The sequence below is a fragment of the Limanda limanda genome, chromosome 1 (genome assembly GCF_963576545.1).
Source record: "Limanda limanda chromosome 1, fLimLim1.1, whole genome shotgun sequence".
Taxonomy (NCBI): domain Eukaryota; kingdom Metazoa; phylum Chordata; class Actinopteri; order Pleuronectiformes; family Pleuronectidae; genus Limanda; species Limanda limanda.
Genome location: NC_083636.1, coordinates 11,957,034 through 11,967,139, shown reverse-complemented (window position 1 = coordinate 11,967,139; position 10,106 = coordinate 11,957,034).

Sequence of the window (10,106 nt, the reverse complement as noted above, 5' to 3'; positions counted from 1 at the left end):
CAGTGGACGTTTTTTCCCTGTGATGCTGCAGTGGGAATGAGCTCACAATGAATCTATTGCAATGAGTTTGTTACTCTATGTTTGTGGCTCAGGCTCCCGGGAGAGCTTGGTTTCTTCTGGACTGTCCAGCATCATGATTGCAGACCATCGACTTCTTTCTGCCATAGGTGTATAATTTTTTCCAGATTCTAGCTGACATGTTGCCTCACTATCATGTTATTTTGAGTCTATTGAGAAACTGATGCATAAAAACAGCGATTTAAGTCTGTTGATACAATTAGAAAAAAGTAAAATGGCATCAACAATTTTAAGGAGGACACATTGTCGGCATTATTTCAGTCAACAAGGAGACAGGTGAGTGAGGGCTGTACCCCTTGTGACCAGCCTGTGTAAACTCGATACAGAAAGCTAGATCCGCCCTTTCCCAGATACGCCTGTTCATCTGGATCACGCCCCACTCTTCCACATTATTTAATCACTTCAGTAGTTTTTGAGTTTTCCTGATGTCAGACAGACAAACAAGCGCCAATGAAAACACAACCTCCCAGTCAGGCTTACTGTGCCAACATTGAATACATGAAGAGCAAATATGACTTTAAAGATTGCAAACCCACACGAGCGCTTCTTTTATCTGGGCTCAGCGTTTCTCAGCTGTGACGAGTGTTAACGCTCCACAGCTATAATTTCAATAGATGAGAGGGCAACACACGATTGTAACAATCAGAGTTATTCAACCCAACCTACCGGGCTGGTTTTAAACTAAAGGTTTATTTAAGATACTGCTCTCCCACATCAAGGGCTGCAGTTTACAATAACTCTAGCCACCTTGAAAAATCTGAACTGTTGAAACCGAGGGGAAAGAACTTTTCCTCACGGCTGTGAAAGAATTTGCATTGTTGCTGGTTAGTAAGACTTTGGCAGCAGAGGGATAAGCTAAAGGTGTAATAAATTACAAGGCAAGTCAATAGTGCACACATGTTATACTTACACAGAATGAATGGACACAAGACTTTAAAAAGTAGGGTTGCCTTTCTGAAACACTTTTTTTTTAGCTTACTTGTCGAATTACTTCAGTTGCGATTAATTTGGGTGCTCAGCCCGAGAGACATCACTGAAGCAGAGATGATGGCCAGACGTTAGCGAGCAAGTTGTCAGGCAGTGCACATGGTCGTACAAATGGCTGAGTTTTGCTGAGAGGGTCGATGGGAGGGGGCGGGATGTATCGGTTGCATTTTTTGTATAGAGTGTAGACTGCTCTTGCTAACTTTTCCAGGATTACCAGGATAACTTTTATATTAAGCATTATCATAAGAGTGAGTTTTGCTAAAGGGAACTTTGGCTGTTGGAGGTATTTAGAAACCTTTTACTTGAAGAAACAGCCTTAATCCTGTAGATTTTCAGTTTATCACTTGTTGCTCAATCTAGAGATGGCTTTTTGAAAATGTTGGAATTTGGTTTTTGAGGTTGTGTGAGAAAACGAAGACAGGCTTATGCACACTTTTTTAAAACTTGTGATATCAGGGTCACGACCCACCCACACGCTCACCAGACCTGTGCACTTTCACACTTGCACATATGCACAGACACACTCATATTCTCATGCTTCTATCTAAACCCTGACTTTAACCATCACAACTAAATGCCTGACACTAACCCTCCACAACCAAATCTGATTTCAATCTTAAACCAAAACAACCCTTGCCTTAAATTGAAAGTCCTTATTCACTCAACCTTGAATTGTTTCAGGGCTTTCAATCCTAACCTCAACCAATTAAATTTTTCTTATGGCTTTAAGTAAATCAATGATGTACTGGAGATGAACACTTGCTTTCATTCATTCAAACTCTTCATGTTACCAAAAACAACACAGAGTTAGATTTTTCGTCCATCTGTCAGTCGCTGGTTTACAGTGGACTGCCCTTTGTGCCAGTGCACTTAACTCAGCATACATTTGCTTAAGTGTGATCCTAGATCTTGATTACAGTTAATCATTAACCAGTGGAGCCACTATAGAGCTTATCAGACGACACATTATCACCAATGATATAAAAAAATTAAAAAAGAGCACCCTCCTTTTGGATTCGGACCAAACACACAGGTGTGTCTTGTTGATTTCATTCTGGATCCGTGTGTGGATGTGGGTGTGTGTGTGCATGTATACTTATCATGAACAGATGGTTAATATCAAGAAGAGAGATAGGCGGCCTCAGACCTTGCAGATATGATTTTTTAACCATTGATGTAACAACACATGCTTCCTACTTACTTTATTAACCTTTTGTTTTCACCCGTGTTGATGAGGGTTTGTGGGTTAAGGGGTAACACGGCTTACTCTTAGCAAAATATATTTGTTTCTTTGTGAGAAAAAGGAGCCAGGATGTGACATTTGGCTTGTGGTTATTCAGCAGACAGACATGCTAAACACACACACACGTAGGCAGACACACACACAAGTGTCTCACCATTGCAAGCGTGGGTGCAACTTCTGCTTTTGTTCGACGTGATCAATGCTAAATATTGTTGGATGTCCTCTTTGCAAGTGTTGCTCGGTCTCTAGCCGTTGAAGAGCTGCTTCAAGTGTGTGTGGGAAGCCGTACCTTTTGACCGCATGTGAACTTGTACTTTGCGAATACCATTTTGTTAATAAAGAACTTATGGAGTGATAACATTTTGGGTGTTTGGAGGCTAAGACTTGTATTAAGGCTTATGAATCTGTCACAATGAGTCTTAATTATACCCTGACCCCAAGTCAAGTCATGGCCCCTTGCAAATCACTTCCCTATGCAGTCCTTTGTGCAGTCCTGCCCCAGCAGTAGCAGAGTGGGGTAAAAAGAGAAGTTAGATTTGGGTTCCCATTCACTTGATGGATTTGGTTTGGTTAAGGTTAGTGTAAGGTTAATACAAAATGTATGAGGTTAGGATTGAAAGACCTGAAACAATTCAAGGTTGAGTTCCAGTAATTTAAGGAGTTATAAGAAAGTGTTTAAAGGTACGATTTGTGGACTGGATTGTATGACCTCTAGCAGGTTGTGAATAAGGACTTTAAATTTAAGGCAAGGGTTGTTTAGGTTTAAGATTGAAAACAGATTGGGTTGTGGAGGGTTAGTGTCAGGCATTGAGTTGTGATAGAAGCATGAGAATATGAGTGTGTCTGTGCAGATGTGCAAGTGTGAAAGTGCTCAGGTCTGGTGACAGTGTGGGTGGTTGGTGACCCTGATATCACAAGTAAAAAAAAAAGTGTGCAGACGCCTGTCTTCGTTTTCTCACACAACCTCAAAAACCAAATTCCAACATTTTCAAAAAGCCATCTCTAGATTGAGCAAGAAGTAATAAACTGAAAATCTGCAGGATTAAGGCCGTGCTACGAGTTAAATGTTTCTAAATCCCTCCAACAGCCAAAGTTCCCTTTAGAAAAACTCACTCTTTTGATAATGCTTAATATAAACGTTTAGAAAATCACATGTTGCACCTTCTGCTGCAGTTACTCACTTATCAATACAAGACTTATTTTCAACACAGCAAACCAGTCACATGTGAATAATGCTTCATCTCCTTCTCTCACTGCAAAGTGCTGATGCAAACCAGCGGCAACGAGCCGAAGCTGCACATGTGCAGTTTTAACATTTGGAACTCATCTCTGCGGGTAAACAGAGACAGACAGGATAAAAGTGGCCAGTCCAAGTTGAACGGGATGCGCTTTGCCTCAAATTGAACTGGACTCCCAACTGTGGTTGTGGTTGCACTGGGCAGCTGCCAGGCCCCAGTGTGGGTTGCGTTTGTGCGAGTGTAACTAACTACTCCTCTAGGATGATGTTTTAAGGTCAAGAGTTTTCTTAACTTTACTCCTAAAAAGGATGAAACTAAGATGCCCATTAAAACAAGGCCCCAAAATGCAGTAAGTTATCTTATTGTTGATATGTTGTCAGAGATTAAGCTTGTTTTTAAAAGACGGTATCGTGTTTAATATGTATTTTATCTCCTCCTGTAGAGAGGTGGTATCGTGGCAATTTCTACGAGAAAACGAGACACAAATTTCTCTTACAGTATTCTCACCTTTAATGCTCGAGCATGTTGCATACGACAAAGTTTAGTTTGTAATATGCACCCAGATAGGAAACAGTTCTTTGTCTTTAAACATTTGGCTAACCCCTCCCACTCTGGTTGGGGTTGTGTTTAAGTCAAATGTTGAGATCTTCTGATCACATGAATACAACAATGCCTAGTTAAAGCAATCAGGCCAATATTCATTCAGTAGTACAGGAAACAGCATGATCATTGTAATAGATTCAGTCATGATCAATCAAAGGGGAAATAAACATGATTATATTATGGTCAACTGTTATATTTCCCTTACAGTGATCAGATGAGATGCTTGCAATGCAGCTACAGTGGAAATTTGCTCCTTGAACCTTTCAACTATTTATTGCAGCACTAAATCTCTTGGTTTTTCTGTAATTTCATCAGAAGTGAAATGAACAGCTTATCTGGAAACACCACGGCGCACCAAAAAAAAACACTTAATTATAGTAAGAGATGCTCAAACTTGCTCTTCTGCTCTAATTGTGTTGTCACTTTCTCTTTCGCCTCCCGCCTACGTGTAGAAATCCACAACTGGATGCAACACGCTCCCACCTTTTGTCTTGAAGGTGGTGAAACCCAATCTGGGAAATATGAGCAACCCTCTGAGAGGAGGCAATTCAGGACCCATGCTAAATAAAGAAATACCTTTATTGTGGCACATAACTAACTCAGAATTAGTCATACATCACAGTTTCATAATACTAGATAATGTACGAGTATGTATTCAGAGGGAAACATAGGGGAAAGTGGTGACCCACAACATTTCTCGCTCAGCCTCTATCACACTTCTGCACGTATACTGTGATTACAGCCACATGCTCAACAGCACCCAGCCTTCATATTCCATGCTATGCATTTGGCCCAGCAGGACAGCATAGATGTTATGAAATGTGAAAAGCAACAGCAGTGAGGGAAAGGGGTAAAGATCACACTCAAGGCCGTGGTTGTGGATTAGGTCTGCTAAGCCCTGCAAAGGAGTATGTACTGTATGTATGTGTATTCAGAAGAAGCTCTGTATGGGAGACTCAACTTAAGTCATTTAAACTGACCTTGAACAAGATCAGCAAACGTTTAAGTACATAACTACAATACAATTAACTACATTACAGGACGAGTACAGCACAGAGATGTTCCAATACCAGCATCGAAAGTTCCTCAGATACTGTCAAAAATGTACTTTAGGTAGTCCCACAAGTAAAACTAATATGTATAACATATGCAAGACTTCAGTTTCAAACTGCAACACTAGCAATAGGCCATACAACAATGAGTACGCAGCCCTAAAAACATATTACGCAAGTTTTAATTCATCAGAACGGTACTTGGTATCGGCTGATCAATGTTTAATGGCTGGGCCAAAGGTTCCCTGTTCCATGCCCGCTGAGAGACACGAACATGCCCTGGGTAACATTCATACCTAATGAGGCTCCAAGTTGGTCTGGAGATCCACCTGATCCCACATTCTGCTGCATTCCATGAGGGGGACACGTTGGAAGATACACAAATTTAGGGCTGCACGCGGATGTCTGCAGTCTGCACAGGGATCTGACAGGCGTGGATGTACATGGAAAGGTAGGAAATCTAGGTAGAAAACCACTAGTACGTCAGAAGTCATATGAAATGAACATGATTTCAAACTTAAACTTCTGACCTTCAGTCAGAGTCAATAATCCCCCCACTGCTGTCATGTCGGCGTTTAGCCTTTAACGCTTGCCCCCTCTGAGGGTCACGACCGGAGCTCCCCCGATCACAACACCAATCAGGCACATTAGAGGCGTTTGGTTGCCCTCACCCTGAACCTGTGAGCGCTGATACTTCCTGTAGCCACATGTCTGTCCTCAGGTCAAACATTACTCACCGCCAGAGAAAAAAAAACCCTGTTGGCGCAGGGGTCAACTCCTCACAGATCATCCAGGGCCAGCTCACATTTCAAAGTTGTTTAGGTTTTGGCGAGTTGCAAACACTTTGGCGGTGACACACTGACAGATACATTACACAGTGACTGCCCACAGGTTTGTGTTGGTAGAGCGGCGCAGTACGTTAATTTCATCATTAATTAGTACAATATCACATTGAGATAGATAATCCTACAACCAGCTGTGTGTCGCCAAGGTCAGGGAATAAGCAGCAGATGTAATGAGTTTAAATAAGCAGCATTGTTGCATGAAATAGTTGCACAAACACACACATACTAGCGGGCAAACACATGAAACTACTAGGATTGAGACACACACTCTTCAGATTAACTTTGTGGCGCTCTGAGAACCCCCCCCCCTCCTAGCTGTCTGAACTGTGATGTACACATGGAGAAAATATGGCCCCCCGGGTTATTAACCAGAGCACGAGTCACCTCAGCAGTTGATAGTTGCCTTATTTCAACCGGTTTGTTCCTCCACACACACACACACACACACACACACAGACACACACACACACACACACACACACACACACAGGGCCAGATGAAAGAAATCAAAGACATGTGACCTGCACGGGAATTGAAGAGGACCCAGGATGTTGCGTTCGAGTGTGTACGTCCTTAACACTTGAGTCTTCATGTCGAAAGCTGTTTATGTGATATTCATTCTGTTTTTTATCATTACTGTTATAATACTACCTCCGCCAAAGGGGTTTTCACTGCTGTCGATTTGTTTATGTTTGTTTAGAGAATTGAGATGCAAAACCTACTGAGCATTTTTCCATGGAACTCGTTGGAAGGATGTGACCTGGGCCAAGAAAGAACTCGTTCAAATTTGGTTTGGATCCAGAAAAAGGGACAGATACACAACTTTTTCTCCTACTTTCTTTAACATTTTTAGTTATTATAAGGCATTTCTTTACATTTTCACTGATTTTCCAGAGAATTATTCTTGAATCATTCTTCCACAATGGAGTTCATGATTTCATGATCAGCATCGTTTCACTGGCTTAGCTAAAGGGATTGATGAGAGGGCTGTTGGGTCTTGGCATAGCCGTCTACTCAGTGACATTCTAGTTCATAGATTTTATTCATGGTCTGCATTTCATTGCTATCAAGTGCATTTACATTCTGCATGCAAAAATAATTCAATCAGCGAGACACGTGATGGTCACATTTAAGTAGTCACAGGGAAATTTTATATTCCTCAATGTTTTATTTATTACATCCACTGAGGAGGTTATATGTTAGATGAGGCATGGGCCAAGAAGGAACCCATTGAGTTTTGGATTCAGACTAAAGGAGTATTTTTAACCTTATGAGATACAGTGTTTTCCAGGATATAATTCAGGGATCTTGATGAAGAAAAATAAATCAGTGTGATTGATTTAGTGCAGCCTGATTGGATTTAAGGAGACTGTTGGGCCTTGGGGGAGATATGTGCTCTATAGTTACGTAAATGTGTTTTTCCTGCTGAGTTGTGAAATAGATATTACACCTCTTCTGCTTTGTTTCTGATAAAGTAGAGTTTTGATAGTGTCTGCTGTAGCTCCCTTTTTTCCACTGGTAACCTCAAACCGGACCAACTAGGACGGAAATCTATAGGAGCCATAAGAACCTCTATGTAAAGTTGTATGATATCAAATTTAATGACAGACCTTGCCAGTGCCATTGAAAACTGCTTGCAGTATTATTTGAAAAGGCTGATTTCTCTGTCCTCTCTATGAAATGGCATTAAAATGTGAACATGTCTGCACCGTCGTGGTGACCCCTGTTGCAAGGCAAACGAAACACTCCAGCGTTGCAGCAGTAGACCAGCCAGCATCTGAGGTCACACACAGCCCGGCTGCATGAGTCACTCAGTCCAGAGCGAAAAGCGAAATGTGTAAAAACGCCACATTGGCAGATTAGTTTGTTTACATCCTCTGCTGGATGTGATTTGGCCAGGCTGCACCGAGACACAGCGAAGGAGCCCGTCCTCCCTTTTTCTATCTCTCCCTCTTTAACTCCATCCTTTTCCTCTCTCTTCATTCCCTCATTTCTTTCCTCCCTCTTAACTCTCAGCTCTCTCGCCCCTGCCAAGAACACATGACCATGAGGCAGAGTGCGGCGGAAAAATAAAGCCGCCCTGCCCTTGTAAAAAATTAAAACAAAGTGAAAAAATCAGACAAATTAATAACACGAAACAGATGGGGAAGTTGTATTTCCAGAATAAAACAAGACTAAAGAAAAAAAATTCTCTCCTACCGAGTTTGCCAAGTTATGAGCTCATACTTTGTGGGCCCTCTGCTGAATATCTATTCATAGCGTCAGCTCCAACATGTCAGACTTTTATGACCCATTTCTCCTCTCGTTATCTGCAGCAACAATTAGGGGCCTGCTAATTTAATGCTGGGAATATGGAAGTGCTTTCCTGACTTGGAAGGAATCTCACAGCGAACCACTGCGCACAGGGACGGATTAAACCCCTCGTACATCTTGAATCGTGGACCGGAGGCTGGTAAAAAATCAACACGAGACCACGTGTACACGGTGTGCACGTGTGTTTTTCTCACAGAGCTGGAGTGTAATGGTGAACAGGGTCAATCTGGGGTAGCACACACACAAACAGACATAGATATCCATGGTGTCCGTCATCTTTTGTGTTGAGGTCACGCCTGGCACCGTTTTCAGAAATCAGTGGAAGTGGCGAAGTCATATCTGCATCATCTCTCATACTGAACCTCTTTTCCTCATGTTTACACATCTGTAAGATCCCGTTCAGACCTGGGATTCATCCTGAGGGATCCGATCACAAGTGGTCACCGATAAGCACAGGTGTGAAGGCACCCAAATATGTCCTGTGATATCACCCAGACCACATGCGGAGGTGGTCTGGTCCACATGAGGGACCGCCTACTCACCCGCCGTCCTCTGACCTGCACAGAATCAATGTATTTTTACATTTCTTAGTAGATCTATTTGTGGCCCTTGCCAAAATATCAACACCGACCACCACAAAGGGATCGATACTTAAACGGGTAAAATCTTTGTTCGCAGAGATGCACTCAGCGTATTGATTCATTTAAGCTGCACACAGAGACATGGACACATTTGTCAAACAGATTGGGTAAAAACATAATTTGATCTTCATGGACACAAATAGCGTACGTGATTAGAGTGGGGAAGTGAGATCCGATCACAAGTGGTCGGCACTATATTCAGGTTTGAAGTTCAGGTCTGAGTTTTGTAAATGGTGTCATCTTGCTTTAAAGCAGATCTGCGCACACTCCTTTACATGGACACCAATATTGGAGACATTAATTCAATTATGGTGTTTACATAGGTTGCTTACATTCAATTAATATTCCTGTTTACATGTTACAGAGCATAGTCCGATTCTGACTTACATCATCAAGTCTGACGTAATTCCACCAGATTTAAAATCCATCCTGCATGTGTGAGTCGATAGTTTTGGGCCGCAGTAGGTAACTTTCGTATGTTGAAGTGTCAAAATGCTGTCAAAACTCCAATAGAACGTTATGAGATTAAGGTGTATACAGGAATATTCTTAATAAAACTATTGCTTATACTGTGTATGACCTTATTCAGGTTAAGTTAATCAGAAAATGTTAACATGACTGTTTCTTATTCAGACTCTTGTCTTCATTGTGTTAATAGAATATTGATGTACTTGTAAACAGTCATTGATTCTTTCAGGCACTCCTGACTTTGCACAACACAGACACACACATGTTTGATTTTCACATCCGCAAATGATGCATGTGTTCATTTGCATACAGAGCCGGGGGAGTGAGAGCTGACACATTCAGGACACTTTTTGATAAGGCCAGGTCTGTACACACTGTATTTAAAGCTTTGACCCCTTGTGATCAGATCTCTCAAGACAGATGTCAATACCAGATCTGAACAAGGCCTAAATCAAGAGCTGTCCTTCAAATCCACTAAAACATCAAACTTTCTGCTTCACAATCATTGCACAGTTACAAAAAAAACCAGCAAGTTGGAGCTAAGAGTTTTGGCAGCGCGCTGACAAAGGGTCTGAGCAACTCACCACCCTTCTCTTTTAAAGCCTCGGCACCTCCTCACACGAGTGATCTGAACCCTG